This window comes from Balaenoptera physalus, assembly GCF_965194825.1.
Source record: "Balaenoptera physalus genome assembly, chromosome: 17".
Lineage (NCBI taxonomy): Eukaryota > Metazoa > Chordata > Mammalia > Artiodactyla > Balaenopteridae > Balaenoptera > Balaenoptera physalus.
The window spans coordinates 78,641,426-78,660,532 of record NC_138895.1 but is presented as its reverse complement, the minus strand read 5'-3'; the positions used below and the strand labels follow the sequence as shown (position 1 = coordinate 78,660,532).

The window sequence follows — 19,107 nt, the reverse complement described above, 5'->3', positions numbered from 1 at the left end:
TGTGCTCTATATGTATTAACTCATTTAAGAAGTACAGTAACACTATGTGATGGATTTTATCCACCCTGTTTTTCAGATGAAAAGAACTGAGTCTCATCAAGTAACTTGCTCAACATCACACAACCAGTAAGTGATGGATGTGGAATTCAAACACCCATCTATAGGACTTCTCATGATGCTAAATATTTAAAATTAGTGAGCGAATGTTAGCATAATTGTCTTGATTAAATACCAAAAACTACTCACAGAATAATTGTTTTAAATTGTACTCTACTAAAAATCAGATAAGTATGAGGCCACGTTCAAGAGGACTTCTGAGTATGAAAATTGATGTCTGTTTTCTGTAAACACAAACCCACATTCACACCATATTTTAGGAGCAAAAACGTGGGCTGGCACTATGTTAGACACAACTTAATTAATAATGATATTCTAAATGGAAACAATGAAATTATAAATGAAGTTGCCTGTCAGCCTTTTCTACATGGTACAGGCAGCCTATTCTTAGGCCCTTACCCATCTGCATTATATAGTTGACCTCTGAATGTCAGTGACTTACTGTCTGTAATTGATGTACAATTAGCATCCAGGGTGATCTGTAGCTTACATTTCTCTGCTCAAGCCAGTAGCTAAAGAGTAAAAGCTAATTCTAACTTCCTCAGTTTCTTAGTTTCTAACCCAAATACGCTGAGTACTGCCTCCTCCCAACACTCTTCAACAAGTGATCTAAAATCTAGGCTGCTCACTAGTCCTAGAGCAGATCTTTCACATTCCTTCCTCTACAACTTTGCTCATACTGTTCCAGCAGTGGTATTGCTTTCTCACCTCACCTAGGACTCACTTAGCCTTTTGTTTCTTCAAGGACCAATGAAACCCACGCAAAGTGAATATGGGTAGTTTAAATATTCCTCTGCTACCACTGTCCTAGGAGATGTTTAATATTTGACATAGCAAGTGCCAAGGTGCAGCAAATTGGGAGCTACATGTTCAACCTGAGCTTTGTACCAGTCAGTTTTTGCTGTGTAACAAATGAGAACAAAAGTCTCTGCGTCATATGACAGTACGCTTACACATCTACAGGGCATTTGGAGTTCTGTTGATCTAGGCAGAGCTTCTTCAGGTTTAGCTCCAAGTGCAACTTGAGTCCAGGTGTGCTCCCCGTGTTCCTCAACCTCCTTGGTGTAGGCACTTCCTAAGGCACGTTATTCTCATGGTAAAAGGCAGGAGCACTAGTAAGCCCAAGCATGTAAGCATAGTTCAAGCTTCTATTCACAGCACATCTGTTAACATCCTATTTGCCAAAGCTAATCACGTGGCAAGGTCAAAGTCAGGGAGTAGAGACAGTACTTTCCTCTCATGGGGGTAGAGGGAAGGGAGTGAATATTGCTGAACAACAAATAATCTCTACAGACACTAATGCATTTAAAATATCCCTTCTTTTGCCACAGCAGCCTGTAGAATGCAAATAAAGAGGCAGAAAACATGCCTAGAGCATTCAAATGACACAGAAACACAGCAGAGCTGCAGTGCAGAGCCTCTCCTCAGGTAACGAGTAAAGAAGATGGAGCACTTCGGAGGGCACGGGGGAGGGCAATAACATCTTCTCAGTAAGAATGTGTTATTGTGGAATTCCCTGGTGGTCCAGTGGTTAGGACTCAGCGCTTTCACTGCCATGGCCCAGGTTCAATCTTTGGTTGGGGAACAAAGATCTCACAAGCCATGGAGTGCAGCCAAAAATAAATAAAAATAGATAAATAAAGAATGTGTTATTGGCAGGGACTTGGAGGGAACTCCGCTCTGGTGTCATCATACACAGTTGATGGGGACGTGAGCTGATGGAAACATTATATAGGGAAATTTGTCAGTATATCTCACAGTTAGTGAATGCACATGCCCTTTGCACTCCTGAACCTAAAGCTAAACCTACAAAGTACGCACAGATTATACTCATTTGTTTTTTAGAGCAAAAAAAAAAAAAAAAAAATTAATAAAAATGAACAAGAGTGGAAAAGAAAGAGTGAAAACAAATGGAGTATCCATCTCTAAAGGCCTGGTTAAGTGAGTTATGGTACACCCATATGGGATGTAATAAAGCCATTAAAAAGAATAAGCTAAATCTATACATGCTAATTCATTCATTAAAAAAAAAAGATTGTGTGTCTACTACATGCCAAATCCTGTTCTTGGCACTGGAGATGCAGCAGAAAATGAGCAGGGTCTCTCTTCTCAAGCAGAAAGAGTGGTGGGAGACAATCAACAAGCCAACAAGTAAATAAGATAATCTCAGGAAGTGATAAATGCTATGTGAAAATACAGCAGGATGATGTGCTAAAGGGAGCCTGGGAGAGAGAACACCTTTGATGGGTGTCTATGGAATGCCTCTCTGAGCAAGTGATGTCTGAGCTGAGACCTGAAGAACAGGGGGCCAAACCTTTCTTGAAGAACATGAAGATCTAGGAGAAGAACACTCTAGGGAGAGGAAACAGCAAGGGCAAAGGCCGTGAGGTGGGAGTGAGCTTGGTTTATTCAAGGAAAGGACCAAATGCCAACATCATTAGAACAGAGTAAGTGGGGAGAACAGTGGTACAAGCTGAGGTTGGAGAAATACTAGGAGACCTGTCTTTCTTCTGTCTCACCCATTATATTTTTGTCCCCAGTTTCTCCATCTGTAAAATTGTAAAATGGAGTTGCTAATCAGTGACAGCCTTTTTTTTTTTTTGGCTGTATTGGGTCTTCATTGCTCCATGAGGGCTTTCTCTAGTTACGGCGAGCGGTGGCTACTCTTGGTCGCAGTGTGCGGGCTTCTCACCACGGTGGCTTCTCTTGTTGCAGAGCACGGGCTCTAGGTGCTTGGGCTTCAATAGTTGAGACACGCAGGCTCAGTAGTTGTGGCTCGTGGGCTCTAGAGTGCAGGCTCAGTAGCTGTGGCGCACGAGCTTAGTTGCTCCACGGCATGTGGGATCTTCCCAGACCAGGGATCGAACCATGTCCCCTGCATTGACAGGAGGATTCTTAACCACTGCGCCACCAGGGAAGTCCTCATTGACAGCTTTTATTTGCTAGCGTCTCTGCAAGAAGTCTGTGCAGAATGCAGGACAGGCGTTAACATTCCCCACTTTACCGGTGAGGAAACCAAGACTCAAAAAGTGACCTTGCCCCAAATCACACATTTTGATCAACAGAATCAGGACTCCAATTCAGCTCTCCTGATCGTTATCCCAATGCCCTTTCCATTACATTATAACCTCCTTCACCTCATTTGTGTATCCCAGTAATAGCAACCACGAATTTTGAGACAAGTCTTTATAACCTCCAATTCTTTTTAAGAGAGATTTAGCCTCAGTGTTGTAGATAAATTGAGTTTTCCAGCCTGCAGCATGGACCCACCCAAGGGTTCATGAGTTTTATTTTCAATATAGTTTGCTGTTTACATATTTATCTCTCCTACCAAAGTGTGAGATGTCAACGTGCTGGAATGATCCATGCTATAGAACGTGGGTAGGCAGAGAAGTTGTGGGTGAAAGACAGGGTGAGGGGCAAAAACCGTGCCCATGCTACACACTGAAGGTCACCCAGCTTGTAAATTATGAGGCCGGAATTTGAGCTGATATGTATCCAAGTCAAAGTGGGCGCTCTTGGGACTTCCCTGGTGGTCCAGTAGTTAAGACTCTGAGCTTCCAGTGCAGGGGGCGCGGGTTCGATCCCTGGTCAGGGAACTAAGAGCTCACATGCGAGGTGCGTTCACAAAAAAAAAAAAAAAAAAGCGGGTGCTTTTTCCAATAATTGCGACCATGTGTGTGAAGGATCAAGCAGAGCTCCTGACACGTGGTAATAGCTCAATTAACTGTAGCAGCTATTACTGTATCACATGGTGTTCTTAGAAGGCGCTCTCCCTAGTCAGCAGTCATCCCGTCTAACGATGGCAAAGCCTCCACCCAGAGATGCTCGGGATTTCAGAGATCACGTCGTGAGGATACCGGATGATCCCCGCATCGTGAATCCTCCCTCCGTAATTCACACAACAGCCTGACGGTCTCGCTTCATTTCTCAGAACAGAATCTGCTGGGGACTGAAAGATTACTCAGACTTCATTAATTCTGCAAAACAAACCATGGCATGTTTACCCACGCGCTCAGAGGCATTATCGTAAATCACCAAAATTAAAGCTCACCTGTCTGAGCAGAGGCTCGGCCTGCACTCCGGCCCTGGGAGCAGAAGGTCATGGCATCGGTGGCTTTTCCCAGTGGCTTCATTTCTTCCTGAGCTTCCATGTGACCGGCAGGACTGCTGCATGGTGCTCCAGTTTGATCATTAACCGAGTCATGACCATTCGCCCAGCAGTTGAGAAGGGGCTCTAGAGCTGTGTGTATTTTAGCTCAGAATAAGTAAAGAGACTAAGCTACACTGAGAGGAGATTAGGAGTTCGAGAGGCAGTGATTTGTTTTTTCAAGCTATAGCTTCTTACGGCCAAGGTCTGAATCGGCCTTCGAGATCCGGAAAGGATTAGTAATGTGTCCAAGGTCACACAAGCCATTAACGGCAGATCTGGACCCAGAGCTCAGGACTCCCGATTCTCAGTCTGGCTCTCTTTCCACTTCAATGCATACGCCTACAGGCTTGGGGGAGATTAGAATACATTCCAAAATATTTACTCCCTCCTGGGACAAGCGTACTGCTTACCTTGGTCTTCCGCACATGACTTTCTTTGGCCTTCGAGTAGAAGCAGACCTACTGCAAGCAGGGGTTGGAATGTGCTTGAGGGGTGGGTCATGAGACCCTCACAAGCTCATGGGTCCTAGGAAGATGAGAGACTTGTGGGGGCAGATCTTGCCCCAGCTTCGAGGCACCCAGTCGTTCCCAGCCTCGATCAGCCGGTCCCCAGATGATGCAGAGACACAGGAGTGAAATGCATGCCTATCCCTGAGATCTTCTTGTGGTTGCGTATTATGCAACAATATGGCTGATTCAAGGCTCATCCTGCAAACAAATGTATCATCCCTGCGGTGCGGAATGATGCATTAGAACGATCCTGAACTTTGACAGAATTCATTTGAATCTTTTTTTTTTTAAGATATTTTTGATGTGGACCATTTTTAAAGTCTTTGTTGAATTTGTTACAATGTTGCTTCTGCTTTTTGTGTTTTGGTTTTTTGGGCAAGAGGCATGTAGGATCTTAGCTCCCCAACCAGGGATCGAACCCACACCCTCTGCACTGGAAGGTGAAATTTTAACCACTGGACCGCCAGGGAAGACCCTCAGAGAGTTTTAATGATTTTCCTGAGGTCCCAAAGTAACTAAATGCACAAACCAAGATTCAAAGGAGGGACTTCCCTGGCAGTCCAGTGGTTAAGACCTCACCTTCCAATGCAGGGGGTGCGGGTTCGATCCCTGGTCTGGTCGGGAGCTACGATCCCACATGCCTCGTGGCCAAAAAACCAAAACATAAAAAACAGAAGCAACATTGTAACACATTCAATAAAGAATTTTAAAATGGTCCACATAAAAAAAAAATCTTTTAAAAAAAAAACAAAAACTCTCTGAGACTCAATTTCCTGAACTCTAAAATTAAAGTAATAATACTTATCTATAAGGAGATGCTATGGACTGAATTTTCACCCTCAAAATTCATATACTGAAGCCCTAAACCACCGCTCACCAACACCGTGCCTATATATGGAGATGGGGCCTACAAGGAGGTAATCAAGGTCAAATGAGGTCATAAGGGTAGGGCCCTGATGTGATAGGATTAGTGTCCTTAGAAGAAGAGATACCAGATACCAAAGCACAATCTATCTCCTCTTTCTCTTTCTCTCACTGTCTGCAAGCCAGGATGAGATTCTCACCTGCAACCAAATGTTGTTGTTTAAGCCACCCAGTCTATGGTGTTTTGTTACAGTAGCCTGAACAGACAAACAAGAGGATGATCAGACCTAGAAATTCAGAATTTAAAGTTAACTGCCTAGCACATAGTGGGGTTTGGATCACAAACCTCTAGCTGGAGAGTTGGGAAGAGATTGAATGTGACTACATTGAAAAATCAGTAATGTCAGAAATGCATTCTCCCCTAATGTTGTCATAAAACCCTGATTTTTATCTGGGTACATGGCACCCAACATAAAAGCTGTATTTCCTAGATTTTTTTGCAACTAGTGATGCTGAAAGCTCAGCCTCTATGCATGGGTGCCGGATCAAATCTCAGAGAGAAGAGTTTTGGGTGAAGTAGAAAAGGATAGCTTTATTGCTTTGCCAGGCAAAGGGGGACACAGCAGGTTCCTGTCTCAAAAAACTATGTGTCCCAACCCAGGAGGATTTGATGAGTTTTATAACAATACTTCAAGGGTGGGGTTGCTGACAAGATTAGGGTGTGTGCAGGGTCTCAGGTTGTTGGTCTCCTAATCTTGATGAGCTTCTCTGGTCCCTTTAATCTTGCCTCAGGTGGTCTCCTGGCTGCTCCTCCCTTGATTAGCAACTGTTTGAATAGCCCTTTGGAACTCAGGGAAGGTCATGGAGGCGGGAGTCTTGCCTTCAAGATACGGAGGACAGAAAAAAAAAAAGCTTCCGTGCCCAGGAGCCCAAAGTTACCCACCACCCCCCCCCACTGGTTTCACTAGTGTGATTTAACTATATGACCAAGTGCTTCTTGAGAAGATATAAGTGGAAGTGCCATGGACAACTTCTGGAATATGTCCTTAAAAAGAGGGGACATCCTCACCCCCTTCCTCATTCTTACTGACTTGAATGTGGACACAATGGCTGGAGCTCAAGCAACCATTTTGGAATAGGAAACCACATGCATGTACAGCAGAAAGGAGACAGAAGAAGCCTAGGTCTGACACCATAGTACCAGCCCTGGACCACCTGCCTATGAATTTCTTTAACATAAGAGAAAATAAACCACTAACTTGATTAAGTCACTATTTAGGGCAGCCCTATTCAGTACTATTTCTCTGCAAATTCTCAGTCCCCACTACAGAGCTGCTCTGAGGCCCAGGAATCTGTGTTTCAACAAGCTCTCCAGGTGATTCATATACACAATAAAGCTTGAGAGGCACTGATTTAGAGTTTTCCACCACATATGCCTAACCTGATAACTGATAGAGTAGTCCTAAATTGCAGGTTTTGTCAAGGACTTGGTGAAAGCTTAAAAGGCAGATGATATAAAGCCAGGAAAGATGGTGAAGGCAATAACTGGCAATGTCAAGCTTTAAAATGATTTTGACAGAGTGAAACACTGGACCAAAGCCAAGAAGATGAATGTAATAGGGATATAAAAAAAGCAAATCTAAATGTTCTTTTTTTATTGAAGGAAATAGAAAATGTTCCATCTTTGACTTCGTAACTTAAAAAGAAGAAATGTAAAATTACATATTTTAAAATACAGCAAATAATGCTATAAATCAATGCCAATTATGGCTAGTGAAAGGAACAAGGGAAGGAAAGACGATCCAGGAAGGGAATGAGAACAAAATCTGACATAATGAGGAGATACAGAGTCAAGGACAGAAAGGAAGAGAATTGGGGCCCCAGTTCAGCATCACTCTGTAGATCTTCAGATGATCTTCGCATCTGGAGGTAATCATGATAATGCATCAGATTATATTAAAACTTACTATGCGCCAGGCACTGTATTGTGTGAATTGTGCAAATGTATCCTCTCAGGAACTCTATGAGATAAGATCTATTATTATCATTGTTTCTCAGATGCAGGAACTGAAGCAGAGAGAGGCTGAGTGATTTTCCAATGGCCACACAGCTAGCACAATGTAGAAGCAGGATAGGAACCCAGGTGACTAGAGTTTGGGGCTGTGACCCTCAGCCCCCCTGGTGTACTCTACCCTTTGGTGCTGCCCCACTCTCATTACTGATCAGTTTCTATTCATTGATAGCCTGGCATAAAAATAAGGAAATCCATTACCTCCTGTAACTGTAAACACAGAGACTGAATGGGGATCCAGATGCAGTACGGTTATCAGCTCAAAGATGGCATCACAGATGCAAGCTGTTTCCATTCCTGTGCGCTACTGTCCTCAGTATCTGGGTTCATTCTAAGGCTGGTTCCCCTCATAGTTCCAAGATGGCAGCCAACAGTCCTGAAGCTTTGTGCTTTCTTTTTCATGGCCAGCAAGAGAGAGAAGTCTTCACCCCAAGCATGGAATATACTGGAATATATACACTTTAATTCAGTTTATTGTACCAATGAAGGCGAATGACCATCCTTAGACAACAGAGGTCATCAGTGGGAATGCTACACGCTGACTGGGATAGACAACTCCCTGCCGTCAGAGATGGGCTCACCAAATCAGCGCTCTGTACTACCCAGGAGCTCCGCTCTTAGTTTTTGTGATTCTCTCTCTTTTCTTTTCTGAAGCAAATCAAGTTTGTTTGTTTGAATTCTGGCAAAATAATAAATACTGAGAAAATCATAAAATTTTCATTAGAAAGCACCTCGGGTATAAAACAATACACCCCTCTTTCCAGCTCTTCAACAGGCTTCCTGTTCGTCAGAGGCATCATAGGAGAAGATGCTTTGGGGCAATAACCCTCCTGCTTTCCTTTGACAGGTAAAATCATATTCTGTCAGGAGGGGCCAGCATGAGGTAGTGGTGGTAGCAGGTACTTTTGGAGGAGAGAGCTGTCCGGTATATACTGAATGTCTAGACACCAAGAATGATGCCTCATGCTTTATTATTTATTTATGTTAATCATTACAAGGAGACCATATTATCCCCATTTTATAGATGAGAGAACCAAGGCCCAGAATTTTTTTGTGTGCAGTTTGCCCGGTGCCATTCAGCTTGTCAAGTGGCAGAGGTAGATTTCAAACTCAACTCTATATGATTCTACAACCCAAGTTCTTTCCATTCCACCACACGGACCCAATACAGGATCATTTTCATTTGCTGAAATTATTAGCATTGAATCTTTTAACTGAGATTTCTTGGCTACTTCTTACCTGCTCTCTGGCCCGTGTTAGTCGAAAGAACTACTCTACCTTGCTAAATGTTTTATGTATACAGTCTCAGTTTATCCTGCCAATAACCCTGTAATGCAGTTTATTATGGAGAATTCTCTTAGTTGCAAGTGGTAGACTCCAAAATCAAACGTCACGTGCCTATGGCCACATCCGCAATTCTTTTCTAGTTATGATTCTCTCTAGACTTAATTGCAGGTATTTTGAGTTTATTTTTCTTCAGTGGGAGAACCACATTTATAATCTCTTTTCCCAGAGTCATTTTGTCCAGTTGAAAAGATTTAATTGGTGTCACCTTCATCAATTCAGAGGTTTTCATAGAGGGACCGTACCTTCTATGGATCCTTGGTACAAGGCTGAATTTTAATCAGCCTTTGTCACTTAAAGTCCTCAGTGTTGTCTTTTGTATGGAAATCAGAATCAATTACATTCTCCTCTGAGCCCTCAAATTTCTGGACATTTCTACTCCCTTCAATCTCTCCAAAATGTACAGTTTTTTCCTAAACTCAACTTTTTCGTATAATATTTCATCCCATGCAGACCGTAGCATCCCAGGCATGTCAGTAACATTCCGTTTCATAACCTCTTTGTCTAAAGCCACAAGGTCATTCAGTACTTACCTGTCCTCCCCGTGATCACAGGTGAGAGTTTTACCAAATGTATTGCCACTAGATAACATGAGTTGCTGTTTTTCCATCCTTCAATGCATATTTTTTTGCTTCCCACTCCCAAGTCCCAGAGTTAATGCCCCACAACTTAGGTTTTCCACTCTGGCAGCCTCAATTATAAGTCCCAATTGCTGTATCAATCAGCTCAGCCTCAGTAATGCCGGAGTAACAACAAGACCCAGATCTTGATAACAGGAAAGCTGTATCCCTTGCTTATGTCTATGTCCTTTACAGGTTGGCTGTGATTTTGCTCCACATCCTCTTTATTCTAGGACTCAGATTGTAGGCACAGACACTATGTGGGACGTGCCAGCTTGTGGCAGAGGAAAAAAAAATGGGCACACTCTCCTCTGCTTAGAAATGGCACACGTACTTCCGGTCACATTCCATCGACCAAAGCAAGTCATATAGTCAAGCCTGACTGCAGTAGGTGAAAAATATTGTCCTCTCACAGGCAAAGGCAGTATACAGACCCACAGGGAAGACAACAGATATTTTTGAGCAAATAATACAATCTAGTCAGTAGCGTGCTGGTAAACGTTTAACTGCCTCTTGGGGAATAAAAGTCCTGATTTGTAGCATTTGCCAATTTACATGGGGTAAATACTCCCACAAAGGCTGATTTCAAAATACCAGTGAGACCTCACTAAATGCAGAATGAGGAAGCGTTGTGTGCAGTCAGCTTTGTGAACAAGTATGAGCAGCCTATAGCCCAGCAATGACTCTACCCCCATTTGAATTAAATCCGTTACAGTTGGGCCTCCAGACCTCCGTATCCACAGGTTCCGAATCCGTGAATTAAACCAACCATGGGGGGACTTCCCTGGTGGCGCAGTGGTTGAGAATCTGCCTGCCAATGCAGAGGACAGGGGTTCGAGCCCTGGTCTGGGAAGATCCCACATGCCGCGGAGCAACTAGGCCCGTGAGCCACAACTACTGAGCCTGCGCGTCTGGAGCCTGTGCTCCGCAACAAGAGAGGCCGCGACAGTGAGAGGCCCGTGCACCGCGATGAAGAGTGGCCCCCGCTTGCCGCAACTAGAGAAAGCCCTCGCACAGAAACGAAGACCCAACACAGCCATAAATAAATAAATAAATAAATAAATAATTAAAAAAACACAAAAAACCAACCATAGGTTGAAAATATTTTGAAAAAAAAAATTCCAGAAAGTTCCAAAAGGCTAAAGTTGAATCTGCCATGGACGGCACTATTTACATAGTATTTACATTGTATTTGCATCTATTTACATAGCATTTACATTGTATTAGATATTATAAGTAATCTAGAGATGATTTAAAGTAGGTGGGAGAATGTGTGTAGGTCAAATGCAAATGATATGCCATTTTATATAAGGGACTTGAGCATTCATGGATTTTGGTGTCTGTGGAAGGCCTGGACCAATCCCCTGGGATCCTGAGAGATTACCATACTAAACATAAGTTAGCTATACTTGTTTCACAGCATGACTATGAAATCTTGCTGTGGACTAGAGCAGTTATACGACTCAGCATAACCCTGCCTCAAACCTAAACTAAGGATGTGCAGTAAGGAGGAACAGGACCCAGACGACTAAGACTTAGTCTTCACATCGTTTGCTATTCCTGTGTTAACTGGCAAATTCAAGTGCAGAGCAAGAATGTGAGACTGAAATTTAAAAAATCTTTTGCCTCTATAAATAAGATTCGGCCCCAGGTTCCTCTTTTGTAGAAACTCTTATTAAGAATTTGGCTCTGCTCCAAGGAAAATAAGATAGAGATCATTCAAAACCCTTTGATTCCAAATTATTCATGATAGGAGTTGCTTGACGAGGACACCTCTCTATTCTTAATGTTTACCATAGTAACTTTTTTCTAGTAAAAATTTGTTTAAAATGTCCCTGAGCTTGGAATCAGCTCTTACATACAGAAGTCTTTTTTTTTTTTCAAAGAATATACTTTAACTACATTGATATCACCACTGGGGTGACATTGAGCAAGTTGCTTATGTGCCCTGAATTTCTCTTGCCCCATCTATAAGATGGGATAACAACTCTTATTTCTTGCTATTCCTTATAACCTTGCAAGGCTGTCATGAGACTTGAGCATCCGGCACACATAAAGCACCTAAAAGAGTACCTTGCACGTGGTAGTCAATCAATTAAATAATCATTACCATGCATTACGGAGGATACTGATGAGAATTTTCATAATTATTTTTGAGGCATGGGACTAGAGGGTTTGAGTTACTATTTAAAACAGTACAGGGCTTTATTCAGTAGCTCAGAGCATTTAGCAGGAGTAATTTGGCTGTTGATTTTGAGTACATCTGACAGGAATGACTTTTGCAGCTTCCCTGGAAGTGTGGATGTTATTGTAATTTAACAGAACTCACCTCCCTAGTTTTTAGTCCATTATGGCTTTTGGCCCCTAGCTTGGCTCAAATTGCCAGTCCAACAGAAAGACTGAACAGTCTGCCCCAGAGCAAAATTGTGGCCTGCAGGGGGTGGGTCCTGAGCCCCATCCCCAGCGAGAATAAACTGCTCACTCACCCATGCTGCAGCCTTTCATACCGATGCTCACATAAAATATCAGGAGCAAATCCTACCTTCAACTTTACAGTAATTCTGGAGGAGCTGGAGGGTCACTCAAACACAGATGCCTGGCATAATGCTGCATGCCACCTGAGGTCATAGGACAAACAGCACAGAGAGACTGTGTCGATGACTCATAAAAAGGACAGCCCACTACCTTCCTGGGGTCACCTCATTCATTCTTCCTGAGTTGTTGCGAATATTCTGGATTATTATTTCAGATTTCTTTAAGCCTCTTGACTTATAAAATAATGAGGAAGGGGGGCTTCCCTGGTGGTGCAGTGGTTGAGAGTCTGCCTGCCAATGCAGGGGACACGGGTTCGAGCCCTGGTCTGGGAGGATCCCACATGCCGCGGAGCAACTAAGCCCGTGCGCCACAACTACTGAGCCTGCGCTCTAGAGCCCGTGTGCCGCAACTACTGAGCCCATGTGCCACAACTACTGAAGCCTGTGCACCTAGAGCCCATGCTCCACAACAAGAGAAGCCACCTCAATGAGAAGCCCGCACACCGCAACGAAGAGTAGCCCACGCTCGCCGCAAATAGAGAAAGCCTGTGTGCAGCAATGAAGACCCAACGCAGCCAAAAATAAAATAAATTAATTTTTAAAAAAATGAGGAATATGCTGATGCTGATAATGACAATAGTTAAAATGGTAAAAGTTACCTGAAAGTCTGCATACTACTGTGTTTGTGTGTGTGTGCAACTCTATGTATGCATGTGTGTATTTGTTCCTCCTGAGTGGCTTTTTTAAGCTAATTATCAGCTTTTGGAACTGCGCATAACAATTTTCCAGTAGCGACAGTCACACATAGTTAGACCATCCAAACACTTGGAAGCAATTTAATAAAGACTGGAGGTAGAGCCATCTTTAATTGGGTTCCAAAGTTAAGAATGTAATGTTACTTGTATGAGCAGTCAGCAAATTTGGGGTACAAACATGGCCATATTGTCTCCTTTTCCAGTGAAGGTGTTGAGTAGAGCTTGCTGCTAAAACAAACCCCCAAATTTTCATTTATTTCTTGCTCATCTAACAGTCCAAATGAAATGTTTCTAGGTGGAGATCAGCATTCTTCCACAGAGTGATCCAGGGATCCAAGACTGATTACACTCTCTTTCTTGGACAATGCAGTCACACACTTACTCTATGAAAAATGGTTTCCCTAGTGCTTCCAGGAAAACTTTAAAGCAGCCAACTTAACTTTCTGGCCCTTCTCTTGATAGAGCTAGGAGGGGAAAACAAAAAAAAGTATGTAAAAGCTTTATATTCACTGGGGCATCCTAGTATACTGGATTGTTGCAAATGCAAGAACCAGGTTTTAGTAGATGAGTGTCTATGAAATAAAGAGGCTTCGGAGAATACCTTCATATGTAAAGTGGCATAAACAAACTGCAAAAATGCATAAGCTTTTTATTTTTGAAGGAATCAGTTAATAGTTTTTGTAAGATTTGTAGTTAGTGTTCAACACGTTTGTTGAATCCAGCCTTTTGAATCATGCCTGGAACTTCGCTGCTCAATTGTTGTTTATTAGAATTAATAAATGAATGGTAATGCTATTAGTCTAATAAGCACTTTGAAATATGCCCAAATTGTTAGGAATAACTTTGTACAATAAAAGTCATTTAAATTTCTGAGAAGATAACTGGTAGGCAGTCAATAAATATTTATTTATTTGTATTATCAAAGGTTTAATCAGGATCATTGAAATTGCCAAAGTAGACAGAGATGTGCCTTGAATATATTACAGTCAGGACGGCTACCCGTTGAGTACTGTACAGAGGATGTCATTCATATGGACACCCATGTAAATAGCTCCCCCTAGGGTTGTGCAGTGTACAGCACCCACACAGCCGCTAATTTCAATGTATCAGTCTGAACAGGCTATGAGGGTAGAACAGCTGGTTTCCGTTGCTCATCACCAGGACTGATGGAGCTGGTTGGCTAACTGGGTACATGTGGGTTCTCCCTTCCCCGCTTCTTCCTCATTCACCACCTGCCCCTACAAGTCTATGTTCTGGTCAAAGATGTTGACCTTCCCAGAGAGGGGAGCGTGCCCTCCAGTCAAGGGTGTGCTTGTAACTCTGTGGGAGCCCCACTCCAACTCCAGGGGCCTCTTGGTACTGTAAGCCTGGAGCAAGAGACTCCCTCCAGACAGGAACCAAATGTTCTCCGCCTCTTCCTAATGAGGTACTTACCCAGTGTCTTTTTTCCTAACCCAACTTTTTAAGGATTGCCTTTTAAATACTAAGATTCACCTTAGCTCTTCATGAACTGACCATGTTACTAACCCAAAAAAGTTTTCATTTTCTAGCCTCCAAAATGGCCTCAGCTGGGTCCTTCATATCCCAAAGACCAACTTTAAACATTTTATCCTTATATGTGCAACATTTGTATCCTAAAACTAAGTAATCTTTATTTCAGTTACAGAAAAAATAATTCTGGAAAAAAAAAGAAAAAGAAAAAATATGACCCCTCCATTTAACCTGACTTGTACATATTGACTGCAGGTAATGCAATCACATTTCTTCCTGTTGCAGCACAGGGAGCACTGATTTCTCTGATAAGAAGTAGGAGCCTTCGGTTATGACAAAAGAGATGTCAAAGTCATCCTCACCAGCAGTACTACCACCATCACAACGGCAGCAGCAGCAGAATACCTTCCGTAATAGTCCATTTCCAAGTTAGGTGAACTTGAAATCAAATCCCGGCTTGGCCAACAACTAACAGTGTGACCTTGGCCCAGTCATGTCCCCTCCTTAAGCTCTGATTTCCTTATCTGCAGAACGTAGATACCAATGTCTCCTGTATAGGGTTGCTGGGGGATTAACTGAGCCAATGAATGGAAAGTATTAAGTTTAGTCCCTGATACATGGTAGGTTGTTTTGTTTTGTTGAAAGAAGTTTTATTCGGGGAGACAGACACTCCACAGACAGAGTGTGGGCCATCTCGGAAGGTGAGGGGTGCATGGTAGGTTTTTAATACCGCATTACTACACTTTCATTCATTCGTTGTTACTTTAAGTACTTACTTATTACTTCTGTGATACTGGGCCTGGCTTTGTGAAGAATCAAAGAAATGTAATACTTTTTTTCCTTCATGGAGCTCATAATCCATTCATTTATTCAATAAACAATTACTGAGTATCTATCCTGTGCCAGGCACCCTGGTAGGTGTTAGAGTTCCATACAGGTATAAAATATGCCAAGACCCCTGCCCTCAAGTAGCTCACATTCTAGTGAAGATAAGACATGAGAGCACATGGAGTATATTCACAACACAGAATAAGAAGAGCTATGCCAGAGGGATGAAGCACGACTGTCCTCATAGACCTAGAAAGCACAGATGCAATTAACCTGGTAGAGAGGGCCTGGGCAGAGAATCGCAGGTAGGTGAACCTGTGTGCACAGAGAACATGGTATGTATGAGAAGCTGCACGTTTTCAACATCCGTGGAGCAAAAGAGTTCTTGCAAAAGTAGTGGGAGACGTGGCTTAAGAAATTGGTTGAGGATGAAGCATAAAAAAACCATTGAAGGGGCTTCCCTGGTGGCGCAGTGGTTGGGGGTCTGCCTGCCGATGCAGGGGACACGGGTTCGAGCCCTGGTCTGGGAAGATCCCACGTGCCGCGGAGCAACTAGGCCTGTGAGCCACAATTGCTGAGCCTGCGCGTCTGGAGCCTGTGCTCTGCAACAGGAGAGGCCGCGATGGTGAGAGGCCCGCGCACCGCGATGAAGAGTGGCCCCCACTTGCCGCAACTGGAGAAAGCCCTCGCATAGAAACGAAGACCCAACACAGCCATAAGTAAATAAATAAATAAATAAATAAATAAATAAATAAAAGAACGTGAATTTCTTTAAAAAAAAAAAAAAAAAAAAACCATTGAAGTGTGATCTTTTTTCCTGAGGAGGCATGGAGGAGCCCTGGAAGATTTTTAAGCTGTTTGAGGACATGGTCAATTCTCTGGGTTTCAGAAAAGTCCCTCTGGAGCCTGGGATGCGGGGAACGTTGGGCTGGACCTGCCAAGATGGGGTGAAATGACCAATTAGGAGGGCTTTGTCCAGACGAGAGATATGAGGGCTCACATGAAGCCTGAGGGTAGTTCATGGCTACCACCGCCATTTAAGAGTAAGACGTTATGGGACTCAGAGACTGACAGAACGGAGATGGGGATAAACTGAGAATGACTCCTGCTACTGGGTGTTCGGCAGTGCCATTCACATGATGAGGAATAAAAGGACTAGATTTGGTAAGGATTTACGCACATCTACACACACACACACACACACATAGGTAGTTAAATAGCATAGCAGAGGAAGAACAATATTCCACACAAGAATAGCACCAGGCTTTAGATTCTTGTGCCCAGTTAGGCAAAGGAACAAATGCTACCAGTTCAGAGCAAGCAAACACTGCTTGATCTCTTTTCCAAGACTCCTCTTTGCATAACTGTTCCCCTTTTCTGGGAGGAACATCACGGACACACCTTGGAGGAATCTGCTTGATATCCTTAACAACATTTGAAAATCTCTCATTCTAGGTCCACAGCAGCAGTTAAGAAATCACCTCTTTCTCCCTGGATTTCCTACTTCTTGCTCTGCTCAGTATCTTACGCTACTGCCAAAGCCTTCCTTCATTGCATGAGTGTGACCATGTAATTTCTGGTGCCTTTTAGAGTAGTCCAAGATTTATAACTTCCCAGAAAATCTTTGGTTCTGAGATATAAATACAAAGTAAAGTCTGCCCCCTAAGAACTTTATGCAGTAGGCAAGGAGCCCATTCAGCCATTCAATACCTAGTCGTTCTATAGCTGTGGTACTGAGGTTAATGCTGGAAATGCAAAGTGGAACTAAACATGTTTCCTGCCATTAGAGAGTTTTACATCTGATGGAGAAGGTAAATAAATCAAACCGTAAAGGAACGGGTAAGAAGCAATATATTAGACCATAAGATACTATGAGAGCAAGGAATAGGAACAGCCAACCCATATATGGATGTTCAGAGAAGTTTTCTCTAGGTGACATGTGCACAAATCACAGAAAACAAAGTTTACTACGAACAATGTCCGAAGCAAGGAATGTACCAAGTGCTCAGGAAAAGGGACTAATTCATTCTGAGTAGATCCAGCAAGACCTTTTGGAAGCAAGTACGTTTTAGGTGGAATTTGAAAGGCTCAAGTGAATTAATTTCTGGAGAGAAAGTGGGGAATATAAGGGCATGTTTGAGGAGCTGGCGATGCCCTTTACCAAGATCAGATTTAGGTATTTTGGGGAGGGGGGGGGGTGTATAAGACAGGAAAGGAGACAAATACTTTAAAAAAGTTAACAGCAAATCTAGAGTTAAATAGCACTATATCATTCAATAAATACCATGAGGGCTTCCCTTGTGGTGCAGTGGTTGAGAGTCTGCCTGCCAATGCAGGGGACACGGGTTCGAGCCCTGGTCTGGGAAGATCCCACATGCCGCGGAGCGACTAGGCCCGTGAGCCACAATTACTGAGCCTGCGCGTCTGGAGCCTGTGCTCCGCAACAAGAGAGGCCGCGATAGTGAGAGGCCCGCGCACCGTGATGAAGAGTGGCCCCCACTTGCCGCAACTAGAGAGAAAGCCCTCGCACAGAAACGAAGACCCAACACAGCCAAAAATAAATAAATAATTTTAAAAAAATTCATTGAAAAAAAAAAGAAATACCATGAGACAGTAAGTGATTAAGAGCTAAGTCAGATAAAGGACTAGAAGCACAAGGAACGATGGGGTCACCAGTGGGTCTGAATCATAAGGTACCTGCACAGACCTGAGGTCACAGGCCTTTTGTGGGCTGGAGAAGCATTCTTACCTACTCAGTGGATGCTGGGTAAACATTGGTCAACTGAGTTAATCTTTCCTCAGGTAGCTAGAAATTGTGGAGGAACTGGAGCTCCTTGCTACTGTGTTTACACTTTAACCAAAACTTTAGAAGAAATTTAGGCTCCCCAAGGGAATTGAGGAAAGCACCATTCTGTTGTTTGTTCAGGGACAAATCATCGAGAGCCAAATAACTGCCCTCCAAAAATTGCACCAAGGCTGTCCAGCCCTTACCGTCCAGAGTTCCAAACTTTTGGGAGGATGGGAAGAGAATTGGTGTGGATTAAAAAGGGATCCACAGAGAGCAAAGGAAACATCTTTACATGTTTTTCTGTAGTGTGTTTTTTTCCCCCTCTCCCTGAGGGAAGGCCATGTAGGAAAGAGTACTGAACTTGAAGCCTGGGTCTCTGCCACTACCTGACATTGAACAGGTCACTTAATCTCCCTGAGTCCTGTGTCCCCATTCGTAAAATAAGGAGGCCGTGGACTCCATACTAATAACTAAGTGTTTGGGGTCTACAATTTGCCAGGTGAGGCGTTTTCCACGCTTTTACTTCTCACAACCACTATGGTAGATTCTAGTAACCCTATTTTACTCAAGACATTCAGTTCAGAGTGGTTAAGTAACACGTCCAAGGTCACACAGCAACAGCGGCCGGGCCGGATTGCAATCCGGGGTTGCCTGACTCACACCACGCAGTCCCAGTTCGATACCAGTTAAACACCCCTATACTGGCCCCCGGAGCTCCCTTCCCTCGACTACCGGACCGCCTCCCCCCGCCACCCACCTAAACTCTCAGGCAACGCTCACCTTTCACCACCGGGCATGCTCAGTCGCTCAGGAAAGGTTTTCGCTCCGCCTTGGGAAATTTTTCACGCCGCTCTGGCAGCCGAGCCCGCCCCGCCCACGGCTTCTCCTCACTGGATTGGTTGAACTCAGGGAGGCTACCAGGAGGCCCAGATGACCTCCCAACTCCCCCCCGTCAACGCTCTGGGCGCGCGCGCTCCGAGCGTGCGTGCGTGCGTGCGTGTGAGTGAGCACGTGAGGCCCCGGAACGTGCACA

General features: G+C 43.6%; 1 long non-coding RNA gene across 3 annotated transcripts; it reads right to left on the bottom strand.

Moving 5' to 3' along the window:
- Positions 1–2,501: 2,501 nt before the first annotated feature.
- LOC309646981 lies at positions 2,502–19,089 on the bottom strand. 3 transcript variants are annotated; one of them, XR_014255705.1, is made up of 4 exons: positions 18,855–19,089; positions 4,681–8,159; positions 4,172–4,360; positions 2,502–4,069 (listed from the first exon to the last, which is right to left on the bottom strand). It is a non-coding gene; the product is annotated as an uncharacterized lncRNA (long non-coding RNA). The 3 variants fall into 3 exon arrangements; XR_014255703.1 differs by having other exon boundaries at positions 2,502–4,097; positions 4,172–8,159; XR_014255704.1 differs by having other exon boundaries at positions 4,172–8,159.
- Between the last annotated feature and the right edge of the window lie 18 nt (positions 19,090–19,107).